This window comes from Lepidochelys kempii, chromosome 5 (assembly GCF_965140285.1).
Source record: "Lepidochelys kempii isolate rLepKem1 chromosome 5, rLepKem1.hap1, whole genome shotgun sequence".
Classification (NCBI taxonomy): Eukaryota; Metazoa; Chordata; order Testudines; family Cheloniidae; genus Lepidochelys; species Lepidochelys kempii.
Window position 1 is genome coordinate 34526409 of NC_136384.1, and position 22550 is coordinate 34548958.

Genomic DNA, 22550 nt, shown 5'->3' on the forward strand with positions numbered 1-22550 from the left:
TCATTATCAGGCACTCCCTGTTAACTAAGCCCCACCCATTCTCCTGACTATCTTAATTTTTGATTGTCTGATCTGGCCCTGGTCCCAATTTGATTAGATAATCAAGGTTCCACTCTACATGGTCTGAACTTTATTCCGTTTGCACAGTATAAATGTGAACAAGTCATGATCATATAAGGCGTCGTTCATTTTTAGTTCTGTAATCCATTCCTCTTCATCTGTCAGTAGTATGTTCTCTAGTGAATGCAAAATGTTTTGAAGGAGGAAATTGTCATCTATAATATTTAGAAATGCAAAGGATATTTTAGTATGGGGAATATAAGATCTCCAGTACATCACTCACATTGAAGTCCCCCATAATCACTTTTCTATAATGTGTAGGGGGAAAAAAGCTAGGTGCATAAGGAGGTGATCAACCACTTCCCTCGTGTGATCTGGTGGGGATCAGTTGGTGTCTGCTACAGCCCATTTCTGCTTTATTTGTTAGGACATTAATCCATATGCATTCAGGATCATATTCTTCCAACTTACCAGTGTCTCAAACAGGTAATACTATTTTTGACAGAGTGTAACGCCCCCTTCCCTTCTGCCCACTCAGTCCTTCCTAAATAGATTATAAAAAACTGATTTTTAATATTCGAATCATGGGACTCATCCCACCAGCTATTAGTAATACCAACTAGGTCAAAATTTAAAAATCCATATTCCTCGTTTGTTACCTAGATTCCTAGCATCAGTGTACAGTATAAGCAATTAAACAATTTCTTGTCTTCATGTTGTTTGATTAATTTTGTTCCCAACATCTTAATTTTGTTATGCGCTCATATCATCACTTTTTTTACCCTCCCCTTTTGTTTTAGTTTAACATGCTCCTGCCTATGCTAGCCAGCCTGTCCCTGAGAAGACTGGTCACCCTTCTACTGAGGTGGAGGCCATCCAAACAATCCCATCCCATCCCCCTAGAAGATAACAGTTCTACAAAACCAAACCCCTCCACCCTACACCACTTACCTAGCCAGCAGTTCACTTCCAGAATCTTCCTTTACTCCCCTTCTTCCACCAGTTCTGGGAGCCCCCCACCCTTCAGCCCCTAGGGAGTGTACTCAAGTGGCCGCAGCCCCACTGCTGTCTGCCATGCTCCCTCAGTCCACCTCTGCCACCTTCTCTCCATCTACAGTGGCCAGAGCTCCTGCCCAAGAGGCACAGTGTCTGCTGCCTCCTGGTGGCCACCTTAGCCCACACTGTAGCTTATATGCAGGCATTAGTAGGGGTGGTGGGGCCCATGGCCAGAGTGGTAGCCTCCAAGACATAGGGGAAAAGTCATTTTCTTCCTGGTATCAGAGGTTACTGCCCAGGAGGTGATAGAGAAGCGTCTCTCATTCCCCTTGAGCCTTTGGGTAGTTCTATCCAAACTGCCATTCCTCCTCAGTGCTACTTCCTACTTCCCCTGTCTACCCTCAGGAAATTGGTCTTCCCCCTCCACTCTTTACCACTGGGCTGCAAGGTTCCCACCCCTCTGTCATGTGCTTTTATTCCATTGGCAAGTTACCCTCCAGCTGTCACCAGCAGTGCATGATGGAGGTAGCCTGGAGGGATTATAACCTTCCTGGGTGCTATCCAGACGAGTGAGGGGCTGTGTCACCACTTACCTTGCAACCTGGAATGCCTTACTATGCTTTACTACTGTACCTCCCAAACTGGGCTCCTCACAAACAGCATGCAGGTCCTGCCCCGAGTGTCTGCGTATAGCCACAGCCCTGGTCCAGCAGCTCTTACCCCAACAGCCTGTCAGCTAACTCCCGCCACATGCTGGGTTCCAGCAGTCTTAGTTACTACTTTCAGGGTGACCCCAACACACACCCAGTCCCAGATTTCCCCCCAAAATGTGTGTTCTGCACTGTCCTGCCCTCTCCTGGACAGTCCAGATAGATTGGGTCCAGAGCCCCTCTACGGGGTTATGGGCATATAGTCTGCTAAAAGGCGATACCCAAACAATTCACAACCCTGGATTAGTTTTAATTAAGGAATAAAACAAGTTTAAATCCATCTCTTTGTAGTTCTATCGAGTGAGTACAAGTAACAAAGCATTAAAGTCAGAAATGGTTACTTGAAAAATAGAGACAAAACTCTTTCTAAACTTAAACTTGACTTTGTTTAAAGTGAAGTTCTCACCACAGGTTTTCAGTAATATTCCTGACCAAATTCTTGGACCAGTATCTGCTCCCAAAGTTCACTGGCTGTTTCTTTTGTCATCTTAAGTGAAGAGACAGATGGATAAGGAAAGAGAATCTGAGGTTTTTCTGCCCCTCACTTTTATAGTTTAGTTCCCTTTGAAATGCATTTTCTTGAGGGTTACTCCTAAAGTTCATTCCTGCTGTTGAAAGAGGCTTCAGGATGTTTGCTGAAATGCAGATTTACTTTGTCTCCCTCTTACTGTTTCAAGGACCTTGTTTACCACCTATATGTACGCTGAGGTAAACAAAATTCCTTTGTTTAAGACCTGCTTGACCAGTTCTGCCTAATCAGGGATGCATGTGTTTGAACATTTGCCACTCACATCATTCAGGGAAATGCATACCGTTACATACAATGTTGCTACACACGTTTCATCATGATGATTGACTAGTGAGTTATTAGTTTTCAAATGATACCTTAAAGGGAATATTCTGTACAAAGATTATTCACCTCCTACGCTCCACTGTAATAAAGGGGTGCATTCGGTCACGGGGTCCTTTGTGGTGCTCTAACAGAGATCCTCACTATAACATCCAATGCCAAAGCCTTGGGCACTGAGTTCATCATGGCACCCAGTACCCAGGTTCTAGAGGAGCCCCCAGCCCCTTTAACACCTGTGTGTGGAGAGGTGGAGCTGCCCCCAACAGTATAGCCACCAGGGACACCAATCCCACTCCCAGCTGCTCTTCTTCCACCTCCCACAGTGCAGACATCCTTCCTTCATTGGGGTACAACCCCCAGGAGGGGAAATTTATTGTCCCCTGTCCTACTCCATGAGGGGCTGTTGTGCTCAGTGTGTAATAATGGAATCTGCACATTTATTCTAATTACGAGATCAACTATAAAAACGACTTTGAAGTTAATAAGATGTCATAACAAATATTGATGTGAAAAAATATGAAAGGAAGACAGACAAAGGCCTACTGCTATAACTCAAGGACTGTAGTAAGATCATGCTTGGTAAACCAGAAAAAAACATGAAACTAGACATCAGTGAACCCAAACAGGCTTGTTGGACAGTAGGCCTAACTGGTGGACCAGATAATTGTCCATCCCCTCTTTCTGGCCACCAGAAAGAGACATTGCGGGAGAAAGGCTACTGGAGCAAGATTCACCATTGTAACTCAACCCCCACCATCTCCGAAGATCCTCGGCCTTTAGCATTCTAATCCTGAGAGATGTCTTGACCAGGCCAGAGGGAGGGACTCAAATAAAATTGCCTACTGGCTCCAGTTGAATTCCACCACCACCTAGGTGGAAATGGGATCAGATTTTAAAAAAGACAGCTCCAGCCCATTTCAGCTAACTTCCTCTCTTTTGGGGAAAAAGGACACTTATTACTAGAATTGATACCATCTAAGAGACTGTCAAACATGGAGACTGTGCTTTCTAAGACTCTCTCTAGCTAAAGGGAAAGAAAAGTACCTAAAAATGAAAGTCTTATTTAATACTTTCCATTTCAAATGCTTTAACTGTTTTTTCCTTCTCTTCTTTATCTTTAAGAAAAAAGGGGGATGAGAAGGAACACATAGTATGGTGGTGCTGCACTGGGACTCCACCAACATTAAGGAATGGGAAAGCAAATGTCAAAGGGACTGTTGACAGGAGCCAGCCAGATGATGATCAGAAGTCCATGGTTACAGGAAGGCCTCGATGGCATGTAGCAAGCCAGACAGCAAACAGCCCTGATGCACCCCTTGATGGAGGGTGCCAGGCATGGTCAGGACCCAGTTGAGCTAGACACTCAATAGAAGCAAACCCAATGGAGGAACCCAATGAAGATGGAACCAAAGCCAAACACTTGCAGAGTGCCCATGAGATACCCACAATTTACCCTGTCAAATGCCTTCTCCTGAGAGACAAGCAATCCAGAGATCATTTACCTAGGGAAAACCTGTTCCTAGGTCTCAACTGAAGCAGAAGCTAGATTAAGAGGGTCTGTTTTGATTAGGTGGGGAAGTATTAGGAGCAATAATTTAAGAATCCTGAACAGCTGATTTCTGCAAGTGGTCACTGATCACAAATAATAGGTTCAAGATATGGAGTTTGTTTAACCAAAGCTTCAAAAACATTTTCATGAAGATGTATGAAGTATTTGTTTTTGTTTAATAAGTTCAGAGTTCTGCTCCCATTTTTGTAAAAAATGCTTTTTCGTACACACTGAGACCATATTTATGTCACTTTCCCCTGAGCTTGTCCGCTGCCATGCCTAAAAGTGATTTCAGATACCCACTACAACTGGTATCAAATCTTTTTCCATTCACCTTAAAACCTGTATGTCCCCAGCTCAAGGCAATACAGTTTAATCCTCTTGAATTTTAAGGGAGTAGATACTGCAGATGGGTTCATGAGCAAAGAATCCCAGGGCATGTTGCAAAAGCCATCTGCATTACCCCTCCTCCCACCTCACTCCCCTCATAACTCCCACCTCAATGAGTCTCATTCCCATAGTTCTGATACCCTCCAATCTTTTCAGGCCTGCACCCATCCCAGTGATTCCCCACCTAACCCCCATGAGCCTCAGTTTCTAGAGGCATGGGAGGTTGTATGCACGTAAACCTTGCCACGCAACCCTCCATCAAAGTAACCTCCTTCCCCCATAACAATCCACTGCAGGATCAAAAGTCTACATTCCCTGCTCCTTTCCCTATACTCAAGACTCAACAAAAACTAAAAAACTTATCACTACACAAGATAGAAGTATTCTCTATTGTACTGTCCCTCCTTTTCTCTGCTCTAAGCAAAACCACAACTCATAGTACAGTAGGGAAGCCCAGATTTAATTGCTCATTTGTAGATAAGGAGGGCCAAATGATACGACAATTCCTGCTGCAGAAATCTTGGATGATGCAGGCAATTGTTTAGAGAGCTCACACTCCTGGTGATGGGTTTTTACATGTTTGCTTGCAAGATCATACTGTACGCAATTACAGGGCCAACTGGGCCAACACATTCTTCTACAATTTTCTGTGGAATCCTGCAGAAGTCTCCTGTGATGTTACAAGCTTTAAAGGCCATTCCACTTTTTGTGAAAGAATGCCTGAAAGGCTGCATGTCTATGGATTCATAAATAATGACACATCAGAACTATACCTCAGAATAAACATCCACAGTATGCAACAAATACAATGTAAAACTAGTTTCAGAGTAGCAGCCGTGTTAGTCTGTATCTGCAAAAAGAACAGGAGTACTTGTGGCACCTTAGAGACTAACCAATTTATTTGAGCATAAGCTTTCGTGAACTACAGCTCACTTCATTGGATGCATTGAGCTGTAGCTCACGAAAGCTTATGCTCAAATAAACTGGTTAGTGTCTAAGGTGCCACAAGTACTCCTTTTTTTAATGTAAAACGATTATGCTATGGGCAAGAGCATAATTTTTTTTTAAAGAGCATGAAGCTATTCTAAATTGGATATTTATTTTTAAAATATTCACCCACTACACTTTATAACAGATGGAAAGCTGGTCAATTCTCCCTAGCATGGAGCCTCAGGTTACATTCACAGCTCTGCTACTGACTCCATCTGACTTTGGTTGGACAATCTCAGCATCTCCATTTCTGCATCTGTAAAACAGAAATATTGCTTGTTTACCTTTGAACTCCATTGATGAAAAGCACCATATACAGAGTGCCGACAGTCTCAATCTCTGGCTCAATGACAGAGAGAGAGAGACTGACTCTTGAGTCCAGTAATTAGGGCACCCACCTCGGGGGTGGAAGACCCTGGTCCAGTCCTCCTGCTTCATTCAATCTTTCATTATTTATCCACAATGGAATAGGAGACTGATGAAGTGCCATATCAGAATATCCCACAGTCCAGTGACCAGAGCACTCTCCTGTAAGGTGGGAGACTCCCTGTTAAAATCCTGTCTCCCACTGTGGCAGAGACAGAGAGAGAGGACTTGACCCTGGCTCTCCCACATCGCATCTGAATGCTCTAACCAGTGAGTTAAATATTATAAAGTGAGCACCATCCTCTTCTCCAGCCATTTTTATGAGCAAGTATCCAACTCACTCCATCAAGTAGTGGCTTATATACCTAAGACGCCTGACTCCAGGTGGCTGATTCCAGTTCATGGATCACTAAGCAGATATTGGTGCCTAAGTCTAGACTGTAGGATAGCATCTATCTCAGAGAGAGAGAGGAGCAGGGTTTAGGACAGGTCAGCATCTGCCTTTGGCTGGCTTAGGCACAGAACTGCCTACAGAGCCAGAGCTAGGCATAAACAGACTAAGCAATTGCTTGGGGCCCCTAGTAATTATTAGTATGTGTTTGGGGGAGGGGGGGCAAAAATATTCTTCCTTAGGACCCCCAAAGGGCTAGCACCAGCACTGGGTGCCTAACATGCTAAGTTTGTGGATCACATTTGTAAGCACTTCTCTCTCCCCATTCATCATATAGGGAGCTTTGTGGATTGCAGTGTTGTTCTTGTGATTTTCTAGGTGTCTTAAAGTTAGGCACCATGATGCTCAGAGTTGCAATGCATATGTCCATTGGTGCATTCCACACGTACTATTTAATGTTTTCTGAGATAATCAATGTTTTTGTGAGCAATTTATCTTTTTGAAAAGGCTAATATTTTAGGTTACCCACCCCCCCTCCCAAATTAATTTACTAGCATGCAACAGATTAGGAAAAATCTTCTCTCTTTTTTAGGAATTATTCAGGAGTTTGTTACACCACTGCCTGACTGTGGAATATCCACTCAGGCAAAAAGCTCAATGGGGCTAACAGCTTCTAGCTGAAACCTCTTAGCTAGAAGCTGTAGCTAAACACAGACACTTCTACTATGCTGGAACTGAAAGGGGATTGGAGCCTCTAGAACTGTGGTTCTCTAATTTATTTGATCTGACCCCCCTTTACTTCTGTAGTAGGGAGAGGGGGGCATAAACCACAAGTACATATACCGCCACCCAGCTCTGAAGGCAGAGCGGAGAGCAGCAGCTGCTGGCCGGGCGCCCAGCTCTGAAGGCAGCGCTGCACCAGCAGCAGCACAGAAGTAAGGGTGGCAGTGTGAAAAAAAGTGATATTCGTCACTATCACTTTTCACAGTGGATTTAGAACCTCATTGCCACCCTTACTTCTGCGCTACTGCTGCCATCCAGGGCTGACAGCCAGAGACCCACTGCCTCCACATGGGGGATTGGGTCTGTGGCAGCCCGCCCTGGGGCAGTGGGACTCCAGCTGCCCTCTTTATCCCCACCTCCCTGGTGTGCATGGCCCTTCTGCAGGAGACCTAGCCACCTGGAGTTGACAACCAGCGCTCTTAAAAAATATATATATATTGCACACAGCTCATGTCTCCCTTAACATCTCCCAAACCTCCCTTGGGAGACCCACCCAATAGTTTGAGAACTGATGCTCTAGAACTTGCATTAAAGAAAAAAATTAAAGCTTGGATGTTTGAAATGTTCAGTTGATTGAACACACTGAGGCATGCTGTAAATCCGATAAGCCAAAAATGTGAGAAAGTGTTATTCTGATATACACAAAAGGAAAAAATAGAAAGACTCCAAAACTATTCCCTTCTCCTTCTAGTCATATACATGAAGATGGCTCAGAAACTGAATGAAAGGTGAGTGGAAAATCAAGAAGAATTGTCCCACCTATGGACTAGAACTTGGTCAAGAAGGAAAAGGCATGGCAGAAGCTTATATATTAGTCCCTTCATCCAATATCAGCAGCAAAATTCTTTGGGTTATTACATAATCCCCAGCTGCAACCATTTTAGGATAGTAAATGAAGATGAACCCAGCACAATAACATTTTTAAACAGAATGCAAGTACCATTCAAATATACTCGTTTTTATGTCTGTATATCATCTATATAAAAAACAGGATAGTGATCTGTCTCTCATGGACTTCAATCTATGGCTGAAAAGCATTAAATCTTATTGGACGTGGAATATTGTTGTTTTGAACTTGCAAGAGAGCCCATAATCTTATCTCAGCTGTAAATAAACCTTTTACAGGGAAGCTACAGATACTACATTGATCTACAACTTACACATTAATGATAGCTTTGTTCACAGAGAAAATTCCACAACAGGGGAGAAAAAAAAATGCATCAGGGAGATGCTTTAATCTCAGCAGTGAAAAGATCAAAATGTCTTTTTGATGGGTAAAAAAACTTAGCATTGCAGACTATTGCCACCAAGTAAGTAGCAGCTCCAGAAGCTGAAGAATAATCCACAGAAGCATGGGCAAGTTCAACTGAGCACTTCTGTAAAAAAGAAAATTGTGATTACAAATATGCAAGATGTTTCCTATAAATCCAGGTAACTTCTCAGCAAGAATATCCTACTAAGCTTTCTCATATTGTATGCAATTTGGGACTGATCTGCAAATGTGCTGATTGCCTCCTGTCATCAACCGTGATTTACTTCAGTATGAGTTGACTGTCAAGTGCTCAGCACCTTGCAGATTCAGGCCTTTAGGGCACTAGCAAGCTACAAATTCTAGAGATAGATTGAATTGTTTTTATAATTAGTTTATGCTGTGTACTTGCTGCTCTGCAATCCCAGGATATTGGGAAGTCAAGGTGGATCCAATAAAAGATTCTCACACACCTAGTCCCTTATAATTAGCTTGTTAGTTACTAAATGATGAGGTATGAAGTCAAAATGCAGAGGCCAATGCAACATAAGAGAATGCCAATGTTTGTATTTCCAGCCACAGCTGAAAGGCATTATAATTGGTTCAAAACCAATTTCAAGTGAAGTAATTACTACAAACAGCTTATTCAGCAAGCAACACCTTGGAAGGTAATTGATGGTCAGCACTGCTTAATTTGTAATGGAGCTATGAACTGTCAAGCCTAGAGGTGCTGGGGCTCAGCCCTGGCACAAATTAAGCTCTGATGGTCAGACATTGATTGCTTACTATAACCATAGCACTTTCATTTGGGGGTCTCAAAAGTTAAGCAGGTTCAGGCCAGGTCAGTACTCAAGTGAAAAACTTACCAAGAAATCCTGTGAGCTGCAGGAAGTGATGCTATTCAGTTAACAGGTGGCATGCTCCCTTAAGTGAATATGAAGGGATGTTCCATGGGCCGCTGCTAAAGATGTCTTGCAGAAGATCCCAGGATTCAGCGAATAGGATTAAGTTGTTTCTCCTTGGTAGGGTGTTTCATGGAGTGTACAGTATTTGTATTATCATAGCATCTTGGAGCCTAGTCCAGGACCAGGACTGTATAGTATCTAGCACAAACTCAGAACAAAAAGAGTGTGTCGCTGGCCCAAAGAGCTTACAATACACTACATACAAATGCCATCTTCCACGCTGAGAATGGGGGAGTTTTAGGATCTTTCCAATGTCATCTTTTATACAAAGCAAATGCTGTGACGTATGACACTATGGAGTTGTGCACATCAAGGCGAAAATGAACAAACATGTGAAGAGAAAGCCACATTATCAAAGACCTCATAAGACAGGACTAAACTTCATTTGGTAGAGTCTCATATGATGATTATAGTTGTTGTTAAATGTTTATATTTCAGTAGCACCTACAGGTCCAGCCCCATTATAATAGGCACTGACCAAACATATAACAAAGACATGGTTCCTGCCTGTAATGGGGTTCACTTACTGCTGGGTGCCTGCTTGTGGTTGGGTCTGAGGATTAGCTCCACTCAGGTCTGATGCCCTTTTCCTCCCACTGTGCCCTGCCCCCTGGACTCAAGTGCTCCCTTTTCATGACTCAGCCCTCCAGGCAAGTCACTATACCACCTTCCCCTTCCAAAGTATCAAAATCCCACTAGATCAGCTGTCCTCAGACCACTCCAGACAGTCTGCAACTCCAGGTTTCTTGCCAAACTCTGTAGCCCCAAACACACCTTCCTTGTCCCAAGGAGTGACTACAGACTACTCCCCTACAGAACTCATCTGTTCTCAACTTCCTCCATCCTTCCCAGCTGTGTTCCCTCTGCAAGCCTAAATCTTCTCCAAGGTGCAGCCTACCAGGTTAATTGACCTAATTTAACCTGCTCTGCCTTGTGTGGGGTGGATACCCCATCACACTCCCCGAAAGAGTTTACATTTAAATATGATACTCCTCCCAAACATATTTATTATCATCCCTTCAAACCCCATTCTTATCTTTACTTTTCTCTCTTTCTTTTTTGATTCTCACTTCAAACAGTGGTATAAAGTGAATTTCCATGCTTTAAATGACAGGTTTCAGAGTAGCAGCTATGTTAGTCTGTATTCGCAAAAAGAAAAGGAGTACTTGTGGCACCTTAGAGACTAACAAATTTATTTGAGCATAAGCTTTTGTGAGCTACAGCTCACTTCATCGGATTCATTCAGTGTAATGCATCCGATGAAGTGACCTGTAGCTCACGAAAGCTTATGCTCAAATAAATTTGTTAGTCTCTAAGGTGCCACAAGTACTTCTTTTCTTCATGCTTTAAATGTAATTTTTATATTGCCTTTTTTTTTTTGAGGAATGCAATATACATAACAGAAGATCTGTTGAAGAAGAGCTCACCAGCTTCAACCAACATAAACCACAAATGAAGTAGGCATGAAATAGGCACCAATGTGTCCATTGGTCATGTTCATTAAATCATGAGATTTCCAGAATAAAGTTGTCCTTTCTGTCTGCTTCTTTCCTTGTTGCCTCCCCCTTTTTTTTCCTTGATGTAAAATGACCAGGGTAGAAACAGAGGGACTTTTGTACACGTTTAGCTGAGTGTGAAGGGAGCTGTAAAATGTTCTGGCAATCAGATCTTAGTTGACTGGAATTCAGATTATTCATTGAGTGCCCTCATTGTCTGCTGAAATCTGGCAGATGAAAAATCCACCATAACAGAACATATGGTATAGAATTCCTTGTCTTAAAACTGAGTTCTGAGGTGCCTTTTCTTAATAAGACAAGACTGCCAGGGTCATTTTAAACCATGAGTCTATTTTAGGGGACCATGAGACATCCATTGTTTCTCATAATTTTATGATTGTATAATCTGGTCTTGTAACTTGTGCACAGTATCAACTTTTAAATTATAAATAATCACTACCTGCAGGAATTACCATAGCACCTTCTACGTAAAGGACATCTTTCATAAATTAAAGTACCTTGTTCCAGAATTTTGAATCAATGGACATTTCCAGAAGAGCAGGAGTTAAGTCTCATTCAGGATTTTTCCTCTTATGACTTATTGTTTGTATTGCACTAGTACCAAAGGCTGCAATCAGGATTAGGACTCCATTGTTCTAGGTACCGTACCAAGACAGATTTATGGAGATTTAAACAGATTAATGACCTATTAATATTGAAATTAGAAGAGGTCTGCTGAGCTTTGATACACAAGCTATGTTCCTATAAGTTTGGCAAGCTTCAAGTCACAGTGCAAAAATATTTATATAGTTTGGTTTTTGGATCAAAATGGTTAGAAAATGCTTTGTTTTTCCACAGACAATTTTGACTTATTGTCAAAAAACTGAAAACTAAAAAAATTCAGCCAAAAACCAGAAGTTCTGAGATAAAAGTTTTCACCGAAAACTAAAACTTTTCCCTGGAAAGTGAACAGTTTTTATGGAAATTTTTCATCCAGCTCTATTCTTGGATGATCTAAATAAATAATGTGATTTTTGTTTATTATGAAGTAGCATCTATTCCATTCTGTTAATTGATAGTTTTTACTGATGTACAGTGCCCATATGGCTTCGTAGAGGATGCTAGGATAAATTCTTAAATACATGTTGGAGTCTACCGTGGGCACATTTTTGTTCCTACTTTCTAAATACATTTGTTTTAAATGTCTCAATTCAGGGCAACTGGGTCTGTATTTCCCCTCGATGGTCCATTAAGGGACCCCACCGTCAGACTTCCAGTTCCCCAGCTGCACCTCACCTTCGTCTCTCCCTATCCTGAGCAGGGTTTCTCCAGGCTGCATGGTTCCCTGCCTTCTCTGTGAGCTCCCCAGCAAGTCAGACTGCCTAAGCAGGTCTGCACTGCTTTTCTCCTCAGAGGCTGTAAACAACGTAATTTCCCACAATTATAAGGTACCACACAGATTTTCCTATGTAGTACCTTTATTCTTAAGGTGAAAGCATTACAGAGAAAACATTAAACCAATAAAAGAACCTACAGCATGCTAACAAGCTTACTAGAGATCACCCCAATTCCATCAAGGACTTTGTTAGGAGTCAGTCCTTCAAACCCCACCAACGGGTTTTTCTGTGGTCACAAGTTCATAATCTGTTGCTCAGAACAAGCCCTCCTCCCCTGAATCTGAGAGTCATTCCTTTATATGGTTTGAGCCTCTGATCTTGTCCTCAAGGTAAAGCTTCAAAAGGCTGAGTTCTTGCATCACCAGAGCGGGTATATTTGCATACATCTCCCCCTAGAGATGTTCTGGGAAACCCACTTAACTTTAAAAGTTAATTCTTGTCTGGCATGTTGTTTCAAATAGCCTTTGAAGTTCATAATACTTCCCAGTCATGTCTCCCCGCTAGAGGCTTTGCATGCAATCCCACAATAATATATAAACATTTGCATTTTTAAATACAATGAACTCCAAACATACTTAAAACTTAATTCAATAAGGTTTGTCCAAGATACGGCAGGAAATTGCCGTAACTGTCACAGACATGACCAGCAATGAGGAGGAGGTTATTCTTGAAAGACAAAGACAGAGCATCCAATATATGTACATTTTTACTCCAACCATGCTGTACTTACACGTTCAGATTTTTATTCTATGATAAACTTCAGGAATAGTGGGGGCACAGTAATCTTTCCTCATCTTAGTGCAGCTAGAGATATTTAGTGGTAGTGAAAGCAAAGTCCATTAGTGTGAAGTTACATGTTAATCCCCATGCTCCCAACGTGGAAGCATAAAACTCTTTGGAGAGAAAACCCAATTAGAAATGTTGGCTTCTTTTGGCTTATGATATTCATTCAGTTCTACAGATGCTACCAATAGGAATAACAAATGTCTCTGGTAAATGTAGTCTGAAACTTAGATGTTGAACATCTTCTTAAGACATTAACTGTGATTAGTTCAAACAAAGGCAATTATTCAGCTAACAGCCACCCCTGTCACTGATATAAAAGGCAAAGAGAGAGATACTTGATAGAGGAAGTCCAAGGATCTGCAGCTGGCAACCTGAGGGTTCAAGAAGATGTGACAGGCCTGTAGGCCTGGCTTGACATGAGTAACTGGACTTGGGTGAGGCCTGATATGTTGGGAGACAGGATTAGGGAGGTAAATGGATCAACAGGTTGGAAGCAGAATGTCTGTACTACCTAAAATAATGGGGAACACCCAGGGAGCCATTTACAATAGCCAAGATAACAATGGATAAAGTAAACCTGGAACATAAAATGAGGTAAAGAGTAAATTGTGCATGGGCAGTGCATGCTGTGCAGGGATTGGTGCCTACAAAGTGACCAAGCCAGTCCCATACTGTGCACTGCAATGCACAGGAAATGCGGTGTCATACGTAAATGTATATAACGGAAGAGATTTGTTGTGTAACTTTGAATGTGTGGTATGTGCTATACTGATCAACTCAGTGCAGCTTTGCTGTATGCCAGATAAAGGAACCCCAGTGTCGAGACTGGACTTGAACTGAGTTCTTGGGGAACCAAGTGGATGAGGTCTTGGGGAAACCCCAGCAAAGTCTACAAGTACAGTCTGATAACTTTAGAAAGTCAGCAATAAACCTGCATGTGACAGGCAGTTGCTGGAATCGTATCCTGTAGAGATCCAGAAAGACATGGGAATGGAAAAGGAACTGATTCTTAGATAGTTAAGAATATTTTTGATGAGAAGAACTTGGGGAAATATTAAATTGAGTCCAAAAGGCCCTCTGCTGTATTTAATTTATGTGTCTTAGAGTAGAGGGGCCAGCTGTAGAGAGTTACATTTATTAATGATACTTGGGGGAGTGACGAAACTGCTTGGAGTAACTAAAACTCAAAAGATTTGCACATCTGCTTTATAAATGAACTAACATACTGACAAATGTGAAAAAAACACTATGCAATTGGCAAAATATCACCACAGGATCCTCGGAGGACCACGGACAAACATCAAGGGGAAGGCGGAAGCAAGACCTCTTGGTCAAAAACCTATCACATTTAAAGTCTGTCTTCCTGCAGCAGCTTCTATCCCACATACGTACACATACTTTGCTCCTGTTGTACCGACTCTGCTGCAATGAGGCGTAGGTAAGAGTTCCTGCAGCCAAGCAGGGTACATTAGAAGGAAGGAAATCAGAAATCAGAAATCAGAAAAGGATTGTACATTTCACCCATTCTCCTCCCTCTTCTCATTTCCAAAAATGATCATTTGGCTTTTAGATGATTCTGCTATCAGAATAACAACAGGAAACTTAAATACAAAGGTTAATGGGCCAGGTGAGAAGAAGCCAAAATAGTTAGAGGACAAATTCTCACTCAGACATATGAATGCTATTCTGGAGTAACTCCAATGAATAAGGAGGAACTTGCACCTAAAGTCCCTAACTAACCAAGAACAGACAGAATTCAGAAACATAATAAATTTGGCTTTGCTTGTATGTGTGTGTATTTCATCTTTATGGTTTGATGTTTTCTACTCCTTTATTACATTGCCATTCCCTCTCTTCATTAACGGTAATATCTTCCAAAGAAGGGAAATAGGTTGATATATGAATGTAGACCTGGATGGTGACTTTTGCATGATCTGTAATCTGACATGTATTGGGCATGCATCTAGCAAGGTCTGACAACAATCTAGTCTGGGAATAATGAAGGCCAATAATAAAACCTCAGTGGCTGAAACTTCCAAGTTTGGACCTATGGGGACTCTATTTCTTAAATGAAAAACAAAAACCTTTGTAACAAAATGGATGTGATCCTTAAATGAGAACCTTGTATCCAAAAGATTTTAAAAATTGTCTGATGCATAGAGGGAGTATTAGAGCCTGAATTCACTTCAAGAACATGCTTGACTTTAAGCATATGCTTAAGTTCATCCCAATTCAGCAAAGCACATAAGGACATACTTAAGTACCATTAACTTAAGTCAGGTTTCAGAGTAACAGCCGTGTTAGTCTGTATTCGCAAAAAGAAAAGGAGTACTTGTGGCACCTTAGAGACTACCCAATTTATTTGAGCATAAGCTTTCGTGAGCTACAGCTCACTTCATAACTAATTTATTTGAGCATAAGCTTTCGTGAGCTACAGCTCACTTCATAACTAATTTATTTGAGCATAAGCTTTCGTGAGCTACAGCTCACTTCATCGGATGCATCCGATGAAGTGAGCTGTAGCTCACGAAAGCTTATGCTCAAATAAATTGGTTAGTCTCTAAGGTGCCACAAGTACTCATTAACTTAAGTGTTCTTAGATGTGCTTCACTGTTTTGCTGAATATGGTTGAATTTAAGCATGTGTTTATTAGTAAAACACATATTTAAATTCATTTCTGTACCAGGCCTAAGTGACAGTGTCATAAGAACATAAGATGGCTCTATTGGGTCAGACCAATGGTCCATCTAGCCAAGTATCCTGTTTTCTGATGCGGCTGTCTGCCAGGTGCTTCAGAGGGAATTAACAGAACATGCAATTATTGCATGATCCATCCCCTGTCCTCCAGTTCCAGCATCTGGCAGTCAGAGATTTAGAGACACCCAGACCATGGAGTAGCATCCTTGACCATCTTGGCTAATAGCCATTGATAGACCTTTCCTCCATGAACTTATCTAAGTCTTTTTTTAACCTAGTTATACTTTTGACCTTCGAAATATACCCTAGCAACAAGTTCCACAGACTGATTGTGTATTGTGTGAAGAAGTACTTCCTTTTGTTTGTTTGAGGGACTGTGGGTCTTGTGTTATGTGAAGGGGTAAATAACACGTCCTTATTCACTTTCTCCACCCTAGTCATGACTTTATAGACCTCCATCTTATCCCCCTTTACTCATCTCTTCTCCAAGCTGAACAGTCCCAGTCTTTTTTAATTTCTCCTCAAAGGGAAGCTGTTTCGTACCCTGATCATTTTTGTTGCCCTTTTCTGTACCTTTTCCAATACTTGCAAACCCTTTTTGAAATGGGGTGACCAGATCTGCACTCAGTATTCAAGGTGTGGGCATATCATGGCTTTATATAGTGGCCTTATGATATTTTCTGTCTTAATATCTATCCATTTCCTAATGGCACCTAACATTCTGTTAGCTTTTCTGACTGCTGCTGCACACTGAACAAATTTTTCAGAGAACTATTCACAATGACTCCACGATCTTTCTTGAGTGGTAACAACCAATTTAGACCTCATTATTTTGTTTGTATAGTTGGGATTATGTTTTCCAATGTACATTATTTTGCATTTATCAACACTGAATTTCATCTGCCATTTTGCTGTCCCGTCACCCAGTTTTGTGAGATCTCTTTGTAACTCTTCACAACTTTGGACTTAAAACATAAGTCACAACATAAAATCTGAAAGCACTAAGAACATGTATGTAGAAATTTACATTACGCTTATGCTGCAGGGCTCCCATGGAATCATAAAAACATCTAGGAATAATATTGGTCTAATAACAGAATTTTAGGGTTTATAAACTAGATTGAGGATTAGTAATTTTGTTGAAGGAAATGGGAATATGAAAAAAGCTTACGTCAGTTGCAGGTGATAACCTCCAAGGATCACTTTTTAATTTAAAAGCAGGAAATATTGGTAGAGATTTGGAACTCTGAGAAAAAGTAGACAGGGTAGATAATATAACCCTATTGACTGAAACAAAAAAGATCATTAGACAAGCTTACAAAGAAATCTCTGAAGGATTTTCAGGTTTTAATTGTAACTGGCCATCAAGCATTTTGAGATACTTTTGTAGGAAAGATATTACACACATTTGTGACGTGATGTACACTTAGGAGAGAAATGCTGAAGCACTAATATACCAAAAGAATCCTGCTGACCAAGCAAATCAATTACAGTACTTTCCTCTCCACTGGAACATTTGGTACATTTGTGAACTTCTAAGAAAATGAATCTCAGAAGACAGTGCAGTGCTATAAAATAACCATGGAAACAGGAGGAAGGAAGCATACCTAACAGCAAGTATTTCTCCCCCTCCAATTGTACTATTTAGCACGCACAGTATGTCCAGGGTCAGTAGCAGGGTCATTATTGAATAGATTCTCAGCGCCATCCATCTGCCCCTCTGATTCCCCTGACACAGCTCACAAATTCAGATTTTCTAATGGTATCTTTACTGTATTTTAAAATATGCCTCTAAATTGTAGGAATAGCATAAATTGAAATAATAACTAAATATTTTCCAATGGCCATGCCCCTTAGACTCACTAAGAGGTCCTCACTCAACAAAGTCCACACCCATCTCTTTCCACCCTCTCATGAAATGCTCAACCTGCTTAACAAAATGGAGATCAATCCTGCACACTCAGTTCTGGACACATGGCTTACTAGCTGAAATAATCTCACTGGTTTTAATAAGGCTACTCAATGTAGTAAGCACTACATCTTGTAATAAGTTTTTGCAGCATTGGGCCCCTAAAGTGTACTCATTTCTCTTTTACTTAGATGTTGAAGGGTACATTACATTAAATTGCAGCAAGGGAGATTTAGGTTAGACATAAGGAAATACTTCCTAGCTGTAAGGATTATTAAGTACTGGAACAAATTATCTTCTGAGGGATGGTCTAGGTAATACTTAGTCCTGCCTCAGTTCAGGGAACTGGACTAGGTGACATATCGAGGTCTCTTCCAGACTGACAGATCTATGATTCTATGTGGTAGCCTCCCTCTCTAGAAAACAGGATACAGAAAATAGACAAGATTTTTTTTTCTCCAAGATACAGCTGGAGTAACTACGTTTTGACAGAGCAATCTGTTATAACTGCCATCTTTTAGAAGCTGGTTCAGCAAGATACTTAACCATGTGCTTAAATCCCACTAAAGTCAATGGGACCTAAGCTTATACTCAAGTGCTCTGCTGAAATAGAACCTTAGTTTGTTTCTTTAAAATGTTGTACATATTGATTGATTGATTTTTTGTATGGAGCTCTAAAACAAAATACAATGGGCCAAATTCCATTCTAACTTTCCACTGGTTTAAATCCAGAGTAATTTTAACTTCAGTGCAGTTACTTCAGTTATCCTGACCCTATATTTAAAATTACATACCAAAAACATTAAAAGAATGTTACATTTGCAAAGTCAAGCACTCAAAAGTTAAGAAATGCCAGAAATAAGGTTGTTTGTGCCATGTGCTAGGCACTGTATGCACACAAAAATACAGTCATTGCCCAAAGAATCTGTGGTCCTCACTCCTTTTATTTACTTAAGAGGCACACTTATATGATCCTGATAGTAGTGGCATGCTGTATCAGTAAGCAGAATATCTTTCTATTTATCCTTCTATTTGATTTTGGAACAATGTTTGGGGTCAGCCCATGAGTTGCAGCACTTGCCTGACATGCAGCCCCCTCAAAGGCAGGGTCCCAAGTGCCCTGTTAGTTTTTTTGTGCATAAAGGCAGCCTTATACGTACATTAACCCTCACCTCTGAGTACAGTTTTAATAGTCTAATTTCATTTCATTTCTGTTGTGTTTTTCAGAACACATAATGCATCTTAACACATTGCCTGAAATATTCACAACATTCCTTGGTAATTTCGTGTCATTTAGAAGAGAATACCGGTTTTGTCTGTAGCAGCAATTTGTTGGCTTTGGCCTTTCCTGAGAGAGAAGATCCAGTCTTGCAAGATACCGATCATGTTCAGCTGCCAGGAAGAGTCCAGTCCTATTCCTATTAAAAGCAACAGGATTATCGCCATTGTCTTCAATGGGAGCAGTATTATCTGACCTTTGTATTATGGGCCTAACCCTTCCAAATTTCTGGGACTCTTTCCATTAACTTCAATGGGCTTTGCATCAGGTCCTATGTGCCCTGTTTAAGAACCAGATATTACGCACACTTAACAAAATGAATCTCAGTTCTTGAGTTCTAGGCGATTCTTGGACCTCACTTGTTGGGACCATTAGCACCTGAAACTACAGTGTGGTAGAAGTGATGTCCCTTAGCCCTCAGGCACTAGGTAGCAGTGCATGATGTGTCACTTCTGTGCACCCTTTCTAGACTAGTCAAATACCAGCACAGGCTCAGAGGAGAATGACAGCCCTCTCAGCCTCTTCCAGCATTACTGTTTGTTGAAAATAATTTCCCTAATAAGTTTATTAGGTTTACCTTGACTCAGTTTCCACACAAGCATTCCTTTATTAATCCAAAGACCACCTCGGTGTTGGTTACATCCAAAATATCAATATAAGCATATACACCCCTATATTCTATATCCTAGAAAGAATACAGTTATAAGCATTGGCTGAATACTTGCCACTGGATCAGACCCAGGGGACACTCTCCTATCAGAGGGGTAAGGAAAAGCTCTAACAAAAAACCCCTAGAAAACTTTGCTTTTTATACCCTATAACAAACAAGTGATATCATTGCTGGTTATTGGACCTTAGCTATTTAGGGCTGCACTCTGTTCTCTTCAAAGTTTTTCTGCTTATCCCACCTTGCCATACTATTTCCCAACTTCTAAGCAATTCTAACCAATTATTTACTGCACCTGCACCATGTTCTTTATTTCCCAAACCTTAAATAAGGTAATGCTGGTATTGCAAAGGGTCACTACAAGTTTAACACAAGTCCCTCTTTCAGTTCATTCTTTTTGGTCATATGCTTTGAACCTATTGCTCATGCTAATATCCAGACTCAATTTACAAATAAAATAGTTCAGTCAGATCTAATGTGGGCCTATATTCCTATACTGTTTCTCCTTTCCACTGAACATCTGCGTTTCCCACAGCTGTATTAGTCTGAAGAGGAATCTCATTTTATTATCTTCTGCTCATATTTATAACCTCAGTTCATATTATTTCTATTGATTGCTATATTTAATCTACAGTGCACCTCTTGATAAGAGACAGCATGGCAGTTAACGTACTACCATATAATCTTATGAATTCAGGTCAAAGGCTACACTTCAATCTGTAGCTGCCTCTCTAAGGTAAACTGTCCTGAGCACAACTGAGGAAGTGAGGTAGCTTGTTGTTATTGTTTTTAAATGGTTCAATCAAAATAAACTGAATAGACTCCCAAAATGAACCAAGTGAGGCCACATAATTACCCTTCAAGTATCTTTTTACCTATCCAACTAGCTACATTTGACCTGCTTTGGAAAAAGCAATGTACCTTAGAACTCAGCCTCAAACTGTAGTTCATTTCCAAAATCAAGACTGCTCCTCAACCCATGAAAGAACTTGCAATAAGAGGCAACAAAACTTGATCCTTTGGGCAAGATACTGAGCCCTGAAGTGTTATCCTTCTGAAGTTATCACTCTCCACCCTGTGTCCTCTTCCCTCCAATAGACAGAATGCCAGGAATACCCTTAGGCAGGGATGGGGATGGGTGGAGCAGCCACACAATGTGGCCTCTGCACTCCTCATACACCAGGGAGAGGGCATCCCGAAGAGTATTGGGGCAGACTGAGGTGGCAGACACTGGTTCTGTCCTAATTCAGATCCAATGACTGGCTGCACCACATGTACGGTGCTTGAAGGGACAGTGACTACTATTTTAGTTCAACGATCAGAACAGCAGCAGCAATGGGGTTACAGAAGGGCTGCCCCAAAGCCCTAGGGCTTGCCCCTGAGTTTGGCGCATGGATTCCATCCCAGCCTAACCTCCCAGTTAGGTCTTGATCCTTAGCCCACTGAAGTCAATAGAAAAGCTCCTATTGACATCCATTGACTACAATGGGTGCAGAATAAGGCACTTAGTTGCCAACACATGCCCATTTCCTTTGAATTTGTACAGGAAGGTTGAAGGAGAATATTATCCTTTTATCATAACGCTGCTCTTTGCAGAGCTGTTTGGACACTTTGTGGCATTTGAGCCACAGGTTTAAGATAGTTCTGTCAGCTGTTATAACACACAACATACATTGTTTCCATTCTTTTTACCACTCCCCTCACCAAATCACAGATTTGTCTTCCCCCTAATAAATCACAGTAATAATTAGGCTAAACGCCATATGAAATTGCTACTTACCTTACAGTAAGTATGATTCTTCAGGATGGAGGTCTATGTGGAGGATCCCACACATGGTGTGCTGGCGCCCCTTCACAGGAGTTCGGAAGTTTTACTCTAGCAGCATCCTCTAGCGGTCGCCCATGTGCCCTCAGGCTCTTGTGCTCTCCCTCCCAAGAGCATAATGGGTAAAGCAACCCCAACCGCCAGCCAGTGCCTTTGCCACCCAGAATTTGAATGATTAGACTCTGAGTTGTGTGGATGGAGGATGGGTTTTGGGATCCACATTCGCAGGCCATCTCAAAGAACCACAGTTACTGTAAGGTAAGTAACTACTTCTTCTTCTTCTTCGAGCTCCTGTGCATGTGCTTAACAAGCATTTCACCTCCTTGGAGGTGGGAGTGAGGAATTTGTCAAAACAAGGATGATAGGACTGCTCTTCCAACTTGAACATCTGTTCCTGCTAACACCTCTAATGAACTGTGTCCAGTACATGTGTGCACTGAAGACCATGTTTGCTCTACGTATTTCCACCAGAAAAATCTTGCTGAAGCATGCTTTGGAGAGGTCTGTGCTCTCGCAGATTAAGCTGAAATGTTCGAAGGATGATCCATCTTGTTAATCTCATAGGCTATTTGAATACAACTCAAAATTCACTGCAACAGTCTTTGTGACAATATAGATTCACCCTTAGTTTTGCCACTATATGCTATAAATAACCTAAGAGTTTTACTGAAGGGTCTCACTCTGTTCAAATAATACAGAAGGGCTCTCTTGCTACCCAACATATGCAGTTTTCATTCTGCTGGAGAGCTGTGTGGTCTAGGGAAGAAAACTGGAAGGTGGATATACTGGGTAAGATGAAAATCAGAACAGACTTAGGATGTGGTCTTAATGTGATGATATCTGCATGAAAAACAGTGTATGGAGGCGTAAGAGTGATCTGCCCTGTTAATGGCTTGGGGAAGAGGAGATAAGGACCAGCCTACCCTACTCCAGGGGAATCAGCTGACACAGCTGAACAGCAGCTCATGATTGGCTCGCTCTCTCAGCTGGATAATAAAAGAGGGCCCAGCTCCGGGGAGGGAAGAGAACCAGGAGAGAGAGTCAGGTGAATACTCTTCTGTAATCAGAGTAGGAGGCTACAGGCAAATGGGTCCTGTGGCCCTTCCTCCTCCCTCACCCCCAGGGTTGGGGAAGGGCCTGCCCAGTAGCTACCGGAGGCCAGAGGGCCCCAGTTTAAACCCTTACCCAGATTGTT

General features: G+C 41.5%; 1 long non-coding RNA gene across 1 annotated transcript; it reads right to left on the reverse strand.

The window, feature by feature from the left end:
- Positions 1-5562: 5562 nt before the first annotated feature.
- LOC140911274 (uncharacterized) lies at positions 5563-17013 on the reverse strand. Its single transcript, XR_012158880.2, has 4 exons — positions 16847-17013; positions 9201-9591; positions 8246-8461; positions 5563-5801 (listed from the first exon to the last, which is right to left on the reverse strand). It is a non-coding gene; the product is annotated as an uncharacterized LOC140911274 (long non-coding RNA).
- Positions 17014-22550: the final 5537 nt, after the last annotated feature.